The sequence below is a fragment of the Pleurodeles waltl genome, chromosome 5 (genome assembly GCF_031143425.1).
Source record: "Pleurodeles waltl isolate 20211129_DDA chromosome 5, aPleWal1.hap1.20221129, whole genome shotgun sequence".
NCBI lineage: Eukaryota > Metazoa > Chordata > Amphibia > Caudata > Salamandridae > Pleurodeles > Pleurodeles waltl.
In genome coordinates this window covers 1471054545-1471075272 of record NC_090444.1, presented here as the reverse complement: position 1 = coordinate 1471075272, position 20728 = coordinate 1471054545, and positions in this window count along the sequence as shown.

Here is a 20728-nt window from a genome sequence, read left to right as displayed (position 1 = left end):
AGCGTGAATGCAGTGGGGAACCAACCACGCACAAGGGAGGACATTAGGAAGAGGTGGAACGACCTGATGGGGAAGGTACGGGCCATGGCTTCTAGGCACCAAGTGGCCATCATGAGGACTGGTGGCGGACCACTACCGCCTTACCCAGAAATGGCCCCGTGGGAGGAGATGGTCCTGGCCATACTACATCCGGAAGGCTTGACTGGAATTGCTACTGGACTGGACACTGGTAAGTCCACTGTACTCACTGGCCAACATATCCCTGTGCACAGCATGTACCCCCACCACATTCTCACCCCCTGAAACCACCGAGCATGCACAATCCCATCATTGGCCCCATACCAACACTTGCATGTCACATCTCCCCACTGACGCCTGTATGCCTCACACAGCAGAAAGTACCACAACTACCACAATGCAACACTCCCTACCCTTGCCTGACTGCTACGTCCATATCAAATCTCTGCAACTGCACATTAAACATGTCACTCCCCATCACCAACATGTGGTAGGAATGCACATCAGTACATGGCAATGAAGGTAGCAAGACAAATGTAAACTATACTGCAAATGAAGACCATTGCAACCTTCCACTGATGGGAACACAAGCAGTGGACTGCAAACTGTCAATGCCAGTACTGCCCTGCAAATACAGTGAATGAGGGAAAACAACTATGTGTGTCACTGCACAAAATAACATCATCTGACACAATACCTCTCATCTCACAGGTCTCCCAAGTATTGACACACAACAGAGGAGCCCAATGACAGGAAGCGCAGGCCTGGATGCAGCACCAATAAGGGAGGATCCACATGCAAGTCTGGATTCAGATAATGAACCTGGCCCATCAAGCATGAGTGGTCAGTCCACCACCACCAGCCTGACCCCGCCCCCAACCCAAACCACCTCCCCTGTGGCAGCCAGTGCACAGCAGAGCCCACCTCACCATATCTGTGTCCCAAGGTCACATCAATCATCAGTGTGTCCCACAGGACAGGGACATGAGTCAACGGTACAGACCCAAAACAATGAGGGGGTCATTCTGACCTCGGCGGTAAAAGGCTCTTACCGCCGGTCAGAAGACCGCCATTCTACCGCCGCGGCTGCGGTAAACCCCCAAGGTCATTCTGACCCACAACTGCCAAACCGCCAAAAACCCGACATCCACGGAAGGCCGCCTCATCAGCGGTCAGCGATAAACTGGAGATGACTAAACCTCCACTGTCACGCCAACACAAACACGCCCATGCCATTACAACCCACGAATCCACGCGGCGGTCATTTAACCGCGGTATTCCATTGGCGGTACACAACGCCGCGGTCAAAATACACACCCAGCTCCAAAACACAGCCACATTGGACAATTAGAAATACACACACCTGATACACATACAAACACCACTCCCACACATCCAATCAACTATAAAACACACACCCACATCACCCACAAACCCCCACTACTAGAAATTCGGAGAGAAGGCGAGAGAGAGAGAGAGAGAGAGAGCACAGCTATCGAAAACCCCAACACACAGAGGAACACAACATCATCACCCACACTACATCCACACACAAAACACCACACACCACCACACACACCACACTCATCACCACAAACACCACCCCACACCACCCCATGGCACCCCAAAGACACCCCAGGTTCTCGGACCAAGAACTCAGGGTCATGGTGGAGGAAATAATTAGGGTAGAGCCCCAGCTATTCGGCACACAGGTGCAGCACACCACAATAGCCAGGAAGGCAGAGCTATGGCAAAGGATCGTCGACAGGGTCAACGCTGTGGGACAGCATCCCAGAAACCGGGAAGACATCCGAAAGCGCTGGAACAACCTACGGGGGAAAGTGCGGTCGATGGTGTCAAGACACAACATCGCTGTGCAGAAGACTGGCGGCGGACCCCCACCCACTCCACCCGAATTCACAGCATGGGAGCAAGAGGTCTTGAACATCCTGCATCCTGAGGGCCTCGCTGGAGTAGGCGGAGGAATGGACTCTGGTAAGTCTAATCCCAACTATTTCACCCCCCCCAACCACCAGCATGCCAACCCACCCTCACCCCCAACCCCCCAGCACACATCCTCCCTGCCAATGTCTCACCAGCACAACCCACCCAACACAACACCAATCCCTGAATGCCAACACAAACCATGGACACCCATCACCTAAGCATGACCACTGCACATACCCATCCCCCCCACAAACCACCCTCACAACTCCTCCCACAAGGGAATGCCAGCACTGGGGGACAAGGGCACCCACAAATCGCATGCCATGGCACACACAGAAGCAATAACCATACTCTTTTACCCCCGCAGGGCCCGAACGCCAACACACCGGCCAGGAGGGTCCAGATTTGTCCATCCCGCCCCCAGAACAGGCCCCCAGTGATGACAGCAGCTCTGTCGACCTAGAACCTGATGACCAGCCCGGACCATCGGGGACCTCTGGACAGTCGGTTCCCCACACACAGACACAGGCCACAGCAGACCCAACCCCCTCTGGGAATACCAGCACAGCTCCCACCCAGCGGGCCCATGCCTCTGTCTCCAGGACGCGTCAATCAGCGGTGTGTCCGCCACTACAGGGCACCCAGGCTGACCCACCACCCCAACAACAACAGGGACCTGGGGGCAGTGGTATTGGGCACACCGTCCAGGGGACAGAGGCCCGGGGAAACAGGGGAACTGGGAGGGCTGCTGTGCGAGAGGGGGTTGACCGGCCCAGGGAACCCACTCTCCAAGAGGCCCTCACCACCATCATGGGAGCATACCACCACTCCCAGGAGACGATGGCGACGGTACTGGCCAGGTTCCAGGAGATCCAGGCACAGCAGGAGGAACGGTACATGGGGTTCAGAGACGAACTCAGGAACATCGGTACCGCAATGGGGACCATCGTCCTGGCCCTCAACCAGATAGTCACCACATTGCGGGACCATGTGGCACCCCAAAGGGCCCCTGTCACTAGCCCGGACGACGAACAGCCTACCACCTCCGCCGGCGCTAATGGACAGGAGGCCCCCACACCACGACAGGCCACCAGAACCCCACCTCCTGCTGAAGATCAACCACCCTGCAAGCGGAACCTGAGATCACACAAGAAGACAGAGTAGGATGCCAAGACCCCCGCCAGCATAAGATACCCCCTGATGTCATCCCACTGTCCCACATTGTCACTGTGTCCAAACTTGAACTGCCCCTGCTCCATCCTTCCACAGGCATATGGACAATGCACCTGTGCGACTGAGAACTGGACTCTGCCATGGACATTACTCCACCCCCACCCATCACCGTTTTACTATCATGGACCTATATGCAGCACTTAAAATAAATCACCAATTGCACTTCAAATTTCAGGAGTCTGCTTGTATTCTTTACAAATGTATTACACATAACGGTGCAATAATGTTCAGTTACATTGTGATGACAACATACCAATGTCAATAAGCATTAGTCCATGGGCAAACAAAGCAGAAGTCACGCTGTGGGTCATACAGCTCTGAAAAGGGAAGGGAAAGTCAAAAAACAGTTAAAAGGAACTGGGGGGGAAACACAGAAAGTAGAGATGCAGGAGGCCAGAAGTAAATGTAAAATGGCGTGGGTGATTCTTACCTGTGTGCTACTGAAAATACTGTTGTATAACTGTGTCCCTGTTGTCCGTGTCGTCCCCGTCGTCTTCCTCCTCTTCACTCTCCACAGGCTCCACAGCTGCTAAAACACCACCATCTGGACCATCCTCCTGCAGGAAAGGCACCTGGCGTCGCAATGCAAGATTGTGAAGCATACAGCAGGCCACGATGATATGACACACCTTCTTTGGTGAGTACATTAGGGATCCACCTGTCATATGCAGGCACCTAAACCTGGCCTTCAGGACCCCGAAGGTCCGTTCTATAATCCTCCTAGTTCGCCCATGTGCCTCATTGTACCGTTCCTCTGCCCTGGTCCGGGGATTCCTCACTGGGGTCAATAGCCAAGGCAGGTTGGGGTAACCAGAGTCACCTATTAGCCACACACGGTGTCTCTGTAGCTGTTCCATCACATAAGGGATGCTGCTATTTCGCATGACATACGCGTCATGCACTGACCCAGGGAACTTGGCATTTAGATGGGAGATGTACTGGTCAGCCAAACAGACCACCTGGACATTCATCGAATGGTAATTTTTTCTATTTCTGTACACCTGCTCATTGTCTTTTGGGGGTACTAAAGCCACATGGGTCCCATCAATGGCACCAATGATGTTGGGGATATGTCCAAGGGCATAGAAATCACCCTTCACAGTGGCCAAATCACCCTCCTCAGGGAAAACAATGTACCTCTGCATGTATTTCATCAGGGCAGACAACACTCTGGACAAAACCTTAGAAAACATAGGCTGAGACATCCCTGATGACATGGCCACTGTTGTCTGAAAAGACCCACTTGCCAAAAAATGGAGTACTGACAGAACCTGCACCAGAGGGGGAATCCCTGTGGGTTGGCGGATGGGGGACATCGGTCTGGCTCCAGCTGGGCACACAGTTCATGTATAGTGGCTCGGTCAAGTCGGTATCGAAGTATAATATGTCGTTCTTCCATTGTCGACAGGTCCACCAGCGGTCGGTACACGGGAGGATTCATCCTTCTCCTCGCAAGTCCCAGCGGACGGTGCCTAGGAAGGACAACATGGAGCACAGAGTCAAGCAACCCACAGGTTCGTTCACACAGCTTGCACAGTACACGAATCGCTATGCATGGAACGGCTTGTATGAGTGGCAATGCAAGGCCTAGGCCTGTGTGACGCAGTAGAAATCATGCCATGTGGGCCCTTGAAGTGGCGGCTGCCTGACCTGTGAAGTGTGACAGTGGGATGTGAGGTCACTGCGCTGGCCTGGCACACCGTGGCGGTAGGCGGTCGAAGACCGCGGCGCAAAGCAGCATTGGTTAACATTGAACCCTATGGGTCTCAGGAGCCAATGACGATGTGCGCCGGCGGTCGCGTACGCACCGCCGCGGTACGCACCGCCGCGGGCGTGACCGCCATTTTCTATCAGATTAATCACTCGAGACCTGATCATCCACAGGAGAGGACCTATACTGCAAGTGCTGCTGTGACCTCGGTCTGGAAGAGACAATGGCTGCTGCGACTGGGGAAAGGGCCCCTGCCTTCACTTCAGAAGAGTTGGAGAAACTTGTGGATGGGGTCCTGCCCCAGTATGCACTACTCTACGGTCCTCCAGACCAACAGGTAAGTACACTGGGTGCACGTTGAATGGGCTATGCCTGGGTTGTGTATGGTGGATGTAAGATGGTGGGGTGGGGAGCGAATGAGGAGTGCAAGGCACGACAGATGAGAGCATGTGCCACATGGCAGGGTTGGGGAGGGGGGGCAATCACATCTAACATGCAGAAAAATGTTGAAATTTCCTTTCCCACCCTGTACATGTCAAATAGGTCAGCGCCCATCAGAAAGTCGACATTTGGCATGCCATCGCCAAGGAAGTCCGGGACCTGGGGGTCCACAACAGACGGGGCACCCACTGCCGAAAGAAGTGGGAGGACATCCGCTGCGGGACCAGGAAGACCGCCGAGTCACTGCTGGGGATGGCCTCCCAACGTAGGAGGGGTGCCAGTCGTACCTTGACCCCCCTGATGTCCCGGATCCTGGCGGTGGCCTACCCCGATTTGGATGGGCGCGTGAGGACATCACAGCAGACACAAGGGGGTGAGTACCAGCACATTCTGCTATCTTTACGCGCAGTGGAGGTGCCTGGGTGGGGGAGTTGGGCTGTGGGTGACATTAGGCCAGGGCGCTTTCTGTAGTGTAGTCCCCTCCTTTAGGCATGGCCCTGTGCCCCCGCCCCCCCACCTCTGTAGGGTGCCAAGTACAGCAATCCATGGTCCAGCATCACCCATGTGTGCATTTGTTGTCCATAGACCTGTAGGCCTAGTCACAAGTACTGAGTAGTGTACCCCGATTGCGCGGCGTAGTGCTGGAGGCTCCTGTGTCTGTCCTCTCCGACAACGGTGTTTACAATGCATGCACTGAACCTGTCTTTATTTCTCTCCCCACCCTTTTTCTTTATCTTCTTGTGCATGTGTGCATTAGCATCATCAGGCGGAGGAGAATTGGCATCGGAGCACGAGGGAGCTGCAACTCACAAGGCCCCGGTGGGCCATGCTACAGACACCGAGGTCACCAGTGATACGGAGGGCGAGGGGGGCTCCACAACGGGGACCCGTGGTGACACCAGCAACACTGATACGTCCTCGGAAGGGAGCTCCCTAGCGTGGCGGCAACATCCGTGCCCCCGCCTCAACAGGTACAGCCGCCACCCAGCGCACCAGCTCCGCCCTCCCAGCAGCCCCTCAGCCTTCGCTCCGTTCCCGCTCGCCCAAGAAGGCGGGCATCTCCTTCGCCCCAGGCACCTCAGGCCCTGCCCCAGTTACCCCTGCTGCCCTCAGTGAGGAGGTCATTGACCTCCTACAGACTATCATTGTTGGGCAGTCTACCCTTTTGAATGCCATCCAGGGGGTAGAGAGGGAGGTGCATCGGAGCAATGCATACCTGGAGGGCATTCATTCGGGTCAGGCTGCCCATCAACGATCGTTCAATGCTCTGGCCTCAGCACTGATGGCAGCCATTGTCCCTGTTTCCAGCCTCCCTCTTCTAACTGCCTCCACTGTCTCCCAGTCTCCTGTTCCTCAGCCTATCCCATCCACACCATCAGACCAGCCTGCACACACCTCAACACCCAAGGGCAGCTCATCCAGACATAAGCACCACAGATCCCACAAGCATTCACCCAAGCAACATCCACATGCAGACATGCCAACAGTCACTACCACCTCTGTGTCCCCCTCCTCCTCGTCTCCCTCCCCCCTCCCTGTGACGTCTCCACTCACACCTGCATGCACACCACCATCAGCCAGTACTTCCATCACCTCCACACCCTCCAGTACAGTCCGCACACGTGCAGTCACCACCCCCACTGCCATTTACACGTCCCCTGTGTCCTCTCCCACTGTGTCTGTCACCCCCTCTTCCAAAACACACAAAAGCAGGCAGCCACCCACACAACAGCCAACCACCACACGACAGCCTACGTCACAAGCACCTGCACCCATAGACAGCACACCTGACTCTCCTACAACCACATCCTCTCCCTCCACTCCCATACCCACTGCACCTACCCTTCCCATTGCTCCTAAAAAACTTTTCCTCTCCAAACTTGACCTCTTTGCACCACCTGACCCACCCCCTCCATCTGGTAAGAGTCCGAAGAGCACCTCAGCCACCACCAGCCCTGCATCAAGTCTGACCATTGTGCACGGGTTCTGGAGTCCACCCTTTCCCAGCACAGATACATCGGCCAGCAGCAAGGGAACAGCCGGCCCCCCCCTGGAAAGAGAACCCGTAAAACCAAGGCCCGCCGTGAGAAGGCTGACACGGCTGCCCCCAAGGAGCAAAATCGTGGCCCATCACCTGCCACAACATCAAGGGCAGGCAAGGGCCAGAGAGCCTCATCGAAGGAGGGCAAGGGCAGCAGGGCGGAGAAGTCAGCCAGCAGGGGCGCGGACCAGGAGGGCCCCACAAGCCCCATCCCGTGTGTGACGGAGGACACCCACGGGCCCCGCCGTCTCAAGCACCGCTCTGCTGGGCCCTTTCTGTCAAGCACCGCTCCGCTGGGCCCCGCCGTCTCAAGCACCGCTCCGCTGGGCCCCGCCGTCTCATGCACCGCTCCGCTGGGCCCTTCCTGTCAAGCACCGCTCCGCTGGGCCCTTCCTGTCAAGCACCACTCCGCTGGGCCCCGCCGTCTCAAGCACCGCTCCGCTGGGCCCCGCCGTCTCAAGCACCGCTCCGCTGGGCCCTTCCTGTCAAGCACCGCTCCGCTGGGCCCCGCTGTCTCAAGCACCGCTCCGCTGGGCCCTTCCTGTCAAGCACCGCTCCGCTGGGCCCTTCCTGTCAAGCACCGCTCCGCTGGGCCCCGCCGTCTCAAGCACCGCTCCGCTGGGCCCTTCCTGTCAAGCACCGCTCCGCTGGGCCCTTCCTGTCAAGCACCGCTCCGCTGGGCCCTTCCTGTCAAGCACCACTCCGCTGGGCCCCGCCGTCTCAAGCACCGCTCCGCTGGGCCCCGCCGTCTCAAGCACCGCTCCGCTGGCCCATTGACAGTGCTGGTTCTGTGTCGAGCTAGTGTTCACGCTGCACTCTGGGCACCCTGCCTCCTCCATGACCAGTGGAGTCTGTAATCCACCTGATGGACTGTGGCTTTGCACTCCCCAGGATGGCACAGTAGGCATGGTGGCCCCTTCGTGGTTCTGGCGTCGTGGACTCCTGTGGCTGAGGTGCCCCCCCTTCCCTTCCCCCTGAGGTGCCTGTAGTTTTGTCATCTGATGCCCCAGCAGTGTTCTCTCCAACGGACTCAGGTCTCCTGTGTGGGCTTTGCCCATGTGTTTGGTAGACATTGGCCCACGGACTGTGGATATTTGACACACTGAGCAGGACTTATTGACTATGTACATAGCTTTCGCACTGATCATGATTTTTGCTTTGATATTTCATGACGATAATTTTCCATGACTTCAATGAACCTAATTTATACATAAATTTAAATTGAAATTTTATTGTGTCTTTGCATTTTTCAGGGGGGTTTGGGGGGGTGTCACTCAGTTGTTGCTCTGCATTGGTATGTTGATAGTTGGGGGGGGGCGTATGTGTGTGCCCGTAACCTTTCGTCCTCCCCCTTCCCCTGTGTCGTAGGTGCAGTACTCACCGTTGTCTTCTGCGCTGGAGTTCGTACTCGTGGTAGATGAGCAGGTAGACAAGAGCTGGTAGGATGTTTAATTCGGGTTCCATGCTGTCCTCTGTCCTCGTGGAGTGTATAGAGGTGAGGGCTTTCCCGTTCGTAGTCTGTTTCCGCCGTGTTTTTATCGGCGGGGCTCCCGCCCCGGAAAAGGTGGCGGATTGGTGAGTTGTGATACTGTGGGCGGTACATTGTCTGCCGCCTGCCTGTTGGTGGTGACCGCCGCGCTGTTTGTCTGTCCCGCCGTGGCGGTCGGAGTGTTAAAGTGGCGGCCTGTGTTGGCGGTTCCCGCCAGGGTCAGAATTACGTTTTTTGGACCGCCTGCCTGTTGGCGGGTTGGCCGCCGCTTTATCACCGACCGCCAGGGTTGGAATGACCCCCTGAGTGTCCTGGTGTCAGTCGGAGGGGGAACACTGCACCAGGGGCACAGGGGGCTAGGGCCAGTGGGAGGACAATCGTGGGACAAGGGATGAAGCAGGTCCAGGACACGACTGGCCAGGAGGCCGTCTCCAGGGTCCTGGGAGCCTATCAGCAAACCCAGGACCAGTTGGGCCAGATACTCACCACCTTGCAGGACACACAGAGGCTGCAAGAGGAATACCACCAGGAGGCCAAGCAGCAGTGGCAGGCACACAATGCCACCATGGCCTCCATATTAGGGGAGTTCAATGAACTCAACATCAGCCTGTGGACATTCTCCACCCAACAGCAGGCCCCATCCAGTAGTCAACACCACTGCCCTCAATATCAGCACTGGAATGGAGGCACAGCAGGAGGACCCACAGAACAACAGCACCCCTACCCCTGCAGCTGAGGAACCCCCCGTAAAAGATGTCACCCATCCAGACATCCTGCAGGGCCCCAGGACATGACTAATCCCCCCACCAGGAAGTGATCCCTCTTCTGATATGTCACCCTTGTGTGCCACTGTTACACCCTGTTGGCTGTCCAACACCAAGGTCACATAATTCCAAGGCCAATGGTCACAGAACCTATGAACCTAACAGCTGCACCACCCACTCTGATCATCACCTAGACCACTAAACCACTCCTCTGGACTGTGAAATGCTACACTAAATAAACACCTATAACCACAAGTCATGGTACATGTTTCTTTAGTGTTAGTATTGCCAAATATGAAGAACAAAAACGTAATACACAGGTCTACAAAACACAGATGTCCAAGTTACACATGTATTGTGATACTCCAGCAGGTGTGTAAGTACATCCATTTTGTTTTAACATCCATTGTCAACTACACCAATAGGCAAATACAGCAAGCAGACTGCAAACAGCGATGTCACCTGAAGAGGGATAAATAAATGGAATGAGGTACAAGGTGGTAGGAATGTAAACTACAGTCATACATCAATAGCAGTTGAGCACAAACACAGGATGAGTGTCCCAGCAGCTATGTTGCACCATAAATGAGGGACTGTATTGGCATTCACACACGTGTGGTACAGGAAAGATGATACACAGGTCACATCCTCAATTGCACAACTCCCTGAGTAGTCATGAACGGGTACCTGACACCCAGCAGATGTCAAAGCATGATATACCTACGCAGCAGGACAAGAGTGAGAAGTCCCCCAAACATAACCCCAAATAGGCAGTCTGAGGACCCTAAACCTTCACAATAACTTTAAGGCTGTACCTCAATAGCACCAGCATACCACTAATGAAGTTAGCAGCTTTGCATTTCCACTACCCCTCATGGTGAGTCACCCCCCCTTCAAGGTCGTCAACCAATATGTAAGGCTCCAGTCCCCACACATACATTGAAGCATGCAAATACTGCCTACAGACTGCCTTCAACAATACATCTACCATGTGCAGATGATTTGTAATGCAGACATACCTTTACATCAAGGAAAGTAGTGACAAATTATGTCAGTCCTGTTGTCAGGTGCCTCATCCTCGTCTGCCACCCCCTCAGCATCAGAGTCACCGGCCACAAACACAGCTCCAGCATTAATGTCCCCCTCCTCCAACAGTGGGATGTGCTTTCTGAGGGCCAGATTATGGAGCATGCAGCATGCAACAATGATCTTGCAGACTTTCCCAGGATTGTACTGTAGTGCACCACCAGACACATGGAGACAACGAAATCTGGCTTTCAAGAGACCGCATGTACGTTCAATACACGCCTCGTCTGGCCATGTGCCTCATTGTACCTGTTCTCCCCTAATGTAGTTAGATGTCTCAAAGGTGTCAGGAGCCAGGGCAGGTTGGGGTATCCAGAGTCACCTGTGTGGGAAAGGAAACATGACCATGGGTAACATTGCTAGACGGAGTGCAGACTGGGTCATGAGGGATACAGACTTCTGACATGGAGAGCAGTACACATACCTATGAGCCAGGCCCTTTCGCCCTGTAGCTGGGATAATCTTGCAGGGACACTGCTGTTCCTCAGGATGTAGGAATGATGTACTGATCCATGGAATTTAGCGTTCACATGTGTTATGTATTGGTCTGCAAAACACACCACTTGTACATTGAGTGAATATGTACTCTTACTGTTCCTATAAACCTGTTCATTGATCCTCTGAGGTACCAGGGCAATGTGAGTCTCATCAATGGCCCCAATTACATGTGGGACATTTGAGATGTTGTAGAAGGCTGCTTTCACAGAGGGAAAATATGAAGTAAGTGGGAACCTAATGTGCCTGTGCAAATGCTTGAGTAGGGCATCCAGCATATTCTGCAACACCTTACAGAACTGGGGCTGCAAAAAGCCTGCAGCCAGTCCCACTGTGCTCTGAAATGAGCCACTCACCAGGAAATGCACGACTGACAACACCTGGACTGTTGGAGGGATGGCATGGGGATTCCTCAAACCCGGCAGGAGGTCTGCCTTCAACTGGGCGACCAGTTCCCTGATGCACAAACGGTTCAGTCGATAGGTCAGGATGATGTGGCGCTCTTCCAGGGTTTCCAGATCAACGAGTGGCCGGAAAATTGGTGCATTCCTCCTCACTCCATTCTGGCCAAATCTGTGCAGGGATACAAACAACAATCAGGATGTCTGTCACAATGTAGGCTATACAGAATGACACACAACAGTCATTATGCAATACTCATGCAAGTTCCCTGTAATGTGTAATTTCACATTACTCTACCATCCATACCTAACCAGACGATGGCACATGATTACTGTGTGGGTGGATGTATACAGGACATGTACACCTACACCTTTCCCGTGTTTTACCTTACTGGTCAAAGATGCTGACAATTGTTGTGTCAAGTCTGTACATTTTACTAGACACGCACTGCATGTGTCCATATTCACCATGTCAGACCTGAAGTATGTATTTGTGTTGACAGGCAGATAGTGAAGCTGTGTAAACTCAGGACAGTAATGTCACAAACTAAAATGCCATCCACGTGTCCGGCATGCAATGGACTGCTGGAAGTGACCTTGTTCCGCGGGCGGAGGTCATCCTGGGGAAGTGCGGTCAGAACCGCTGTGCAGCTCCTCATTGGTTAACACTGATGTCGATGGAAGACTGGAACCAATGACGATCACCACCGGCGGTGACGGTCATGACCGCTGCGGTCGTAACCACCATTTTGTGTGAGATAGCTCACTTGACTCCTGGCACTCGGGCAATACAGACCTCCACTTTGCGTGCTGCTTTGTCCTGTCTCTTGGAGCAACAATGGCACGAACTGCAGGGGAAAGGGCCCCAACCTTCTCAACGGAGGAGCTGGAAAAACTGGTGGAAGGGGTCCTACCCCTGTATAGGCGGTTGTATGGAGCTCCAGGACAACATGTCAGTACAACGTCCATGGTTCCACAAGTTGTGTGTTGTTTGACGATGTATGTGTGTGCTCATTCACATGTCATGACTGACAAGGTGTGTAGCATGCACATGATAACGTGTGGGACATTGCCAGTGTGCATGAGCAGTGTTTGCTGTGTGTCGCATACGCTCACTGCTGGATTGTTATAATTTACATCATGTCCCCCCTTTTCTCATTGTTTCCCAATCAGGTCAGCACACACCAGAAGAAAGGGTTGTGGCGAGCCACCGCCTAGGAAGTGCGGACCCTGGGGGAGGACCTGCGTCACTGGGCCCGGAAGACCGCAGAAGCCCAGCTGGGGATGGCCTCCAAACATGGGAGGAGTGCACATCGGACCCTGACCACCCCTAATGGCCCGCATACTGTAGGTGGCGTACCCTGATTTGGATGGGTGCTTGAAGGCAGCACTGCAGCCACAAGGGGGTAAGTGTTGACTGTCTGGTCACTACTGCATGGTTGTGCATTATCACCCTCCTTGGACTTGGAATGAATGTAGTCAGAGGTGATATAGGGAATGTACAGTCCTGGTTGTCACACCCATCAAGTAGGAGTGTGTGTTGGTCTCTATGTTGAGTCATCTAGGATGAGTAGTGGTGGTACAGTGACACATGTTCTGCTGTAGGTATGGGTCTCTCTAGTATACTATCATGTCAATGGCTGCATCCTCCATCTCTGCGTGTACTGTAGTAGTTTGAGTTGGTCATGATGCACTGTATATGGGTAATGACAGGTATGTTACATGAGGATCCTCTGTACAACATGTACTCCTCACATTCCTGTCAGTTACTTAGTGTTCAAGGCCCTCTCTGCTTAGATTTATATTATCCTGAAGTGGATGACATGTGATTGTTTATAGTCCAGGGCTTGATTGTAGGAGTAGTCATTTTGGCAATGATGGGCATGTAGTTGTCTCCATGCAGCGGTTTGGTCTGCAGGGCTGTAATTAGTTTGGACATAGCTTGCATGACTATTTTTGGTAAAGACTGCTATACTGTCCAGTGTTCGGCAGGCAGGAAATGTTATCTGCATTGGCTGTATGTGAATTGAATGTGTGGGTTCTAATATTTTCCTCCCTTTCTGTTTCTGCCACCTTCCGTTTCTCTCTCCTCCTCTGTCTCTGTGTGCATTAGCATCATCTGGCGAGGTAGGAAGGGCACTGGCGAGTGGGGATGCTGTAGGCGACCAGCAGTGAAGCCAAGGGGACCAGTGGGACAGAGGGCGAGAGGAGCACCACGGCGGAAACTGGAGCTACCACAACATCTGACTCAGAATCCTCCTCCGATGGTGGCTCCCTGGATGTGGCGGACCCTTCTGGTACCACACCAACACCATTGTAGTCCGCCACCCCCCTTTTCAGCACCGCCCTCCCTGTAGCACCCCACCCAGTTTCCCATGCCTGCTCACCCAGGAGGGTTGGCGTCTCCTTCGCCACAGTAACCTCTGCCCCTGCCCCAGTGAGCCCTGCTGCTCTCAATGAGGAGGCTATTGACCTCCTGAGGTCCATTTCTGTGGGGCAGACAACGATTGTGAATGCCATCCAGGGACTGGCATCGCAGATGCAGCAGACCAATGCGTTCCTGGAAGGCATTCACAGTGCCTTGTCTGACCTCCAGAGATTGTTTCAGGCTCTGCCCTCTTCATTGATGACAGCCAGTGTCCCTTCATCTTCCGTCCCCCCTCCAGCTACCTGTTCCCAATCCACAAGCCCTCTCCCTACACCCATCCATGGCACACCAACACAGACACATACACCCAGTACAATGGACAAGATGCGCAAAGACAGGCATGGGCATCACAGACATTCACACAGGCAGCAGGCACACCCACAACACACATCTGCAGACACAACAACAGACACTTCTCCCACCACCTACACCCGTACAGTCACATCCCCACTCATACCTGCTAGCACAGCATCATCACACACTGCTCCTGCTGTCATTCCTGTCATCCCCACAATCACCACAACAGCAGACTCACAGTCACACACCCCACACACCACATCAGCACTCACCACGACTACTGTATCTACCACCTGCAGCACATCCACCTCACTTGCACACACCACCTCAACATTCACTCACACATCACCCATTCCCTCTCCCTGCTTCCCTGCCCCCCCAAGAAATGCATACGTACCCACCCAACATTCAGCCACCACACACATCCAGACACTGCACACACCAGAATCCACGTACAGCACACAGACACGTCAGACGAGCACTCCCTCTACCTCCACTCCTCTCCCTCAATCATGTGACCATTCCCATGTACCCAGTTTTCCTTGCCACCCTTGACCTCTTCCCTACTTCTTTCCCACCCCATCTTCCCTGTAAACAGCGTGTCCCCCTGCCACTCTCAGGCCCTTCCACCTCCCATTCCTTGGGTCCCCCCTCTGGTGTTTCCCCTGCTCCTCCACCCAGCAAAAAATCCACACCTCCCAGTACCAAGATCACCCCTCCCAAGCCAAACCGTGCCCCTTCCACTTCCAAGCCTCCCCCACCACCCTCACACCCCTGAGGTGCATGCCTGTCCCATTGCTGCCCCTATGAAGTGGAGGCCTAGCTTCAGTCAGGAGTCAGGTTGGGCCATTCATGATGGACAATGTGTCCTGCAAAATTGGACATTTGAACTTGCCATTGGCACCTTTGTATATAGTTTATTGTTCCACTACAACTGCTTGGTTGTACATGTTGTGTCACCTGTATGTTTGTCCGGATGTGTGTTCACAGCTATTGATTGTGTGTCATTGCTACATGGAATTCATGGTGTATGTGTATGTGTGGTGTCGCACAACGTGTCCGTCTTTGCCATTGTTGATGTGCTTGTGGGGTAGTTGTCATTGTGTGGTTATGGGGTGTGTTGGTGGTGGTGTTATGCGTTGTGCTGTATGTTTGGCAAATATCTGCATGGCTTTGTGTGTGTATTGGGTACTTGGCATTGAGGTATGTTGTGTGTGCGTGTGTGTGGCTTTTACTGTGTGTGTGGGGTATGCGTGTTCTGTGTTGGAGTGTATCACTGTAATTTCCTTCCTTCTGTGCTAGATATACTTACGGTTGTCGTCTTCGTCGTCGTGGGTGGTCCTGAAGGTGTATGGCGGGATACAACGCTGAGAAGACTAGCAGTTCATTCGCCATGGCGGCCGTGGCGGCGTCTCTGTGCCTGGAGGTGGGTGTTTCCATCTATGCTTTCTGTTTCCGCCAGGTTTTTCATGGCGGGATGGCCCCACCGGATATCCTGGCGGAGTGGTTACTCAGAATATGGAGGGCGGGACGTTGGCTGCCTCCTGCCCGAAGTTGTCTTCCGCCGGCGGATGCAGCTCGTCGGCGGTGGCGGGGCTGGCAGTGAGTTGTCTGTATTGCGTTGGATTCACCACGTTACTCGTTATTTGGCGTAGCTGTCACAAGACTGCTATCGGCGTGGCGGTTCAGTTACCGCCAAACTCGGAATGAGCACCTGAATCTGAGCAGATTGAAAGAAGTGCAAACACTCCTGTGAGAGACAACGTGGAGGACCTATAGGAAAGTGACGGTGAACCAACCTCAACTGAGGTAGCAGGAGAGTCTAATCAGAGGAAGGCTCTCCCAGAAGCAGACGATCTTGAAAGGCAAACAGAGCAAACTACAGACCCCAAGGTGGAAGGAGTTGAGGCAGATCACAGCCAAAATGATCTGACTCCTCCTGAACCAGCTGCAAGTACATCAAGAGAAAATCCTGCAGAACAAAGAGAAATAACAAGTCCAGCACCGAAAAGAGCATTGACAAAAGGTCCACCGAAAGGAGATAAGTGGCCGAAATCACAAGCAAAGAGGAAAGAAGCAATTACAGTGACAAAAATTGAAGAAGAAATAGACACAACAAGAAGAGAAGATGAGTGATGGAGAGTTGAATTGAGATCGAAGATTGAAAAGAAAGAGAATTACAAACCGAAGATATGCAGGTCTTGAATGGGTGTATGCAACAAGTGAATGGCAGAGTGAATTTTTATTTTTTACTTTTGATCGAGAAATTCCAAGTCAATATTTTGGTATGTGAAGAAGATCAATGAACTAAACTTTGTGAAACCGTTAATCTAAAGAAAGTGCAAAAAGAGACTGTTGAAAGTAACCAGAAGAGACCTTAAATAACTGATTTTGACAAACTGTCGATTTTGACGAGTTACCTATTTTGATAAAGAGTGCTGGAAGAAAAACTGAACTTGCCGATTTTGACAAGTTACCTATTTTGACAAAAAGTCCTGGAAGAAAAACTGAATGCTGTAAATAACTGCTAAAGAAGATTGATAATTTTTGTTTTGTTTTTCTGCATAGTCATAATTATTCCATCTACTTTCTGATTCTTTACAGATCATGAATAACCATAGCCAACAGGTTAGAAAGAATAGGTGCTGTAAATACATAGGTATTGGTTTGGCGACTGTATGTAAGATACTGTGTCTGGTGTTGATTCTGAGCATGACTCTTCTTGACAAGATTGTGGACAACCATAACTCTGTTTTAGAGAGAACCACTACACTCACAGAATTAGATAGGTTTAAGATAGATGAGAAGTATTTACACGTAGATAGCAACCAAGGAGAACTTTCTTCTAATGTTTTCTATTGCTTATTCCGTGAGTATGTTGAGACAATGGATTCGAGAGATTGTTATGTCTGTACGCAGATTCCTTCATCTATGGAGGAAGGAGTTACTTACCATAGTTTGTGTAGGAAAGTACCATCTTGCCTGGCACGTTACCCCCATTTTTTACTTGTGTGTCAGTTTCTTTTTGCCTGTGTCACTGGGATCCTGCTAGCCAGGACCCCAGTGCTCATAGTTGTGGACTGAATGTGTTCCCTGTGTGGTGCCTAACTGTGTCACTGACGCTCTGCTAATCAGAACCTCAGTGCTTATGCTCTCTCTGCCTTTAAAATTGTCACTGCAGGCTACTGACCATTTTTATCAATTCTTATTGGCACACTGGAACACCCTCATAATTCCCTAGCATATGGTACCTAGGTACCCAGGGTATTGGGGTTCCAGGAGATCCCTATGGGCTGCAGCATTTCTTTTGCCACCTATAGGGAGCTCAGACAATTCTTACACATGACTGCCACTGCAGCCTAAGTGAAATAACGTCCACGTTATTTCACAGCCATTTTACACTGCACTTAAGTAGCTTATAAGTCACCTAAATGTCTAACCCTCACCTAGTGAAGGTTAGGTGCAAAGCTACTAAGTGTGAGGGCACCCTGGCACTGGCAAAGGTGCCCCCACATAGTTCAGGGCCCTTTCCCCAGACTTTGTGAGTGCGGGGACACCATTAAACATGTGCACTACTTATAGGTCAATACCTATATGTAGCTTCACAATGGTAACTCCAAATATGGCCATGTAGCGTGTCTAAGATCATGGAATTGTCCCCACATGCTAAATATGGTATTGGGGTGCCAATCCCATGCATCCCCAGGGCTCCAGCACGGACCCCGGGTACTGCCAAACTAGCTCTCTGGGGTTTTCACTGCAGCTACCACTGCTGCCAACCCACAGACAGGCTTCTGCCCTCCTGGGGTCTGGGCAGCCCAGTCCCAGGAAGGCAGAACAAAGAATTTCCTCTGAGAGAAAGGTGTAGGTGTACATGTTTGCTTATCCCTATACAAAAGAGTTTCTTAGATCAAACAGATGATAGAAGAAAGGCATTGACGGAGAAATTAGAAAAGGACTTAGAGAAAAGGGCATTTTAAAATGATCATGCATTTATCAAAAAATTAAGACACAAATGAGATTACCCTTAGATGCACAACACGTAGAAAAGCTTTGTGAATATAGGCCAAGTCTAGAATTAAAACGTTGTTTGTGGGAACAAGTGAATGTAGACATATGTTTTTATTGTAGAGTAAATAGATGTTCATGTTAAATGGACAAGGCCCAGCAATTGCAGGAGTCTATTACATCTGTGGACCAAATGCATATTACCATCTTCCAAGAGGATGGTATGGCACATATTATTTGGGAATAGTTTTCTCAAAGATTTATCAACTTGAGAATCAGAATAAGATACCTAAAATGACTGAATTACATCATGTTAGACAAAGCGAGAATTGTATAGTTGGAGACATACTTGGAGCAATAATTCCTCCAGAAGGAGTTAATTTGAATTCTTTGAAAATTCGAAGGTTGTCTACTATTGTGGATAACATGCTGACAAATTTTTCAGGAGCCACGATCCTAATGGATACAGAAATGGCTGCAGTAAGATCTATGACTTTTCAGAACAGCCTTGCATTAGACATCCTTTTTACAAAATGCTGGACTTGCAACATTGCTGCTCATATATACATAATGATAGTAAAGAAATTAGAAGTCTTATTAACAATTTGACTAATGATAGCACTGACTTGAAAGAGCTGACGGAACATGGAGTTAAGGAAAATGTTTGCAAAGGTTTTGCTTCTGTGGGAAATTGGCTGGGCAACCTAGGGAAAGGGATAATTTAGAAAATAATACAGATAATATTGATTGTTGTGACTTGTGTAATTGGAGCATGGGGGATGTATAAATTGTATCATGTGATTAAAATGAAGAAATTGAAAAATGGTCAGAGGAGGGAAGAAATTAAAATGGAAAAGTATTTTAGAGAACATTTGAAAAGGGACAGAAGAAATAAGGAAAGCAAATTTTAGGTGAACCAAAAAATTGTATGGGATGATGTAGAGTGTGAAGAAATATTTAGTCATCAGAGGAGGGATTGTGAAAGCTGAATTTTTTACTAATGATTTTTATGTAATTTTGGATTAAGAATTTGCACAGAAATTTTCTGACATAGAAAATATTGCGCGACTTGGAAAATGTGCCCACTTGAGTGGGCGCCATTATATACATAATGCTTTTATTAAATGCATATTATTATTAATTGAAGTGCCTGCATTAAGAAAAATGTAGTGATATTTTATCTTAATGATTTCTTATTACGTATTTGCTTATTAACTGTAGGCCTTAAGTTAGCAAGGATTGGGTCTAGTCTGCACAACCTCATAGTAAGCTGCACTGTTTTGTAAAATCGTGGGAATGTATGTCCAGAGGAATTAATACATGTATTGTTCACACTCTGTTGACCAAATGTTTGCAGATGTCTTTAACTTTCTCATGAGAACTACTTGCTAGAATGTCTTGTGGTAGAAGTCGTTACAATGTATAGTTTGATGAGTGAGACAGTGATGTTCCCAGGAGCTGACAATGGATGCACTGACTAAAGTACGGATGGCAACAAAAAGGTTGCCTGACGAGTATGATGGGAACAGGAGAAGAGGAGCCAATCATCGACATGTGAAAGACAATTTAGTTATATCTTAGATTTGGGTTTTTATTTTTATTGGATTCATTGTAAACGTAAGATTTTCTGACCAATGACATAATGGGAAGTTCTTTAGGTGATTCTAACTTAGCGCAACTGCACAGAGGAGAAGCTGAACAGTTCCTGATGATTTTATTTCCATCTTTAATTTTATTGCTTACATTTCTGATGCTGAATGCCGACCCCTTAGACATTGCTTCATAAGTGGTTCAGAGATTGCTTAGGGACCCCAGTGTCTGACCCATATCCTTTCACTGCCCATTGCTGATGCTGACCGAACTGATGTCCAGCTGACGAAGAGAATCGCAGCTTGCTGATCCATATGAGGAGAAGTATAACAAAATGCTATTGTTTATGTCATAGATTTGTTCTTTGTTTCTAGGTACCAACCACTATTTTGATAGAGCCATAGTTAGATGTTTTTCCAAATTAACTTGACTAAATTGTTTTACATGAACCCCAAACATGATATACTAATCAGGAAGCTAGTTAGGGAGACCCAGAAAATGCTAACAGATCATTACTAAAAGAATTGATGTTATTCATCTGTTGAATCTAGATGTATGCTATTTCTATTGCACAGTTATTCTTGCTATTAATTTGTACTGTGACTCTCGAATTCTTAGTTGTCAATGTGTTAGCTAAATTGTGATTCTTTAGAAGATTTGGTCAACCGGTGTTGTTTATGTATGTTCTGGTTTTGAGACTAATTTATGTGACATTAGCATTGTTAATACAAGGAAATACACTTTCTATCTTTCAACTGAAGGTGTGGTTATTCGTGGCC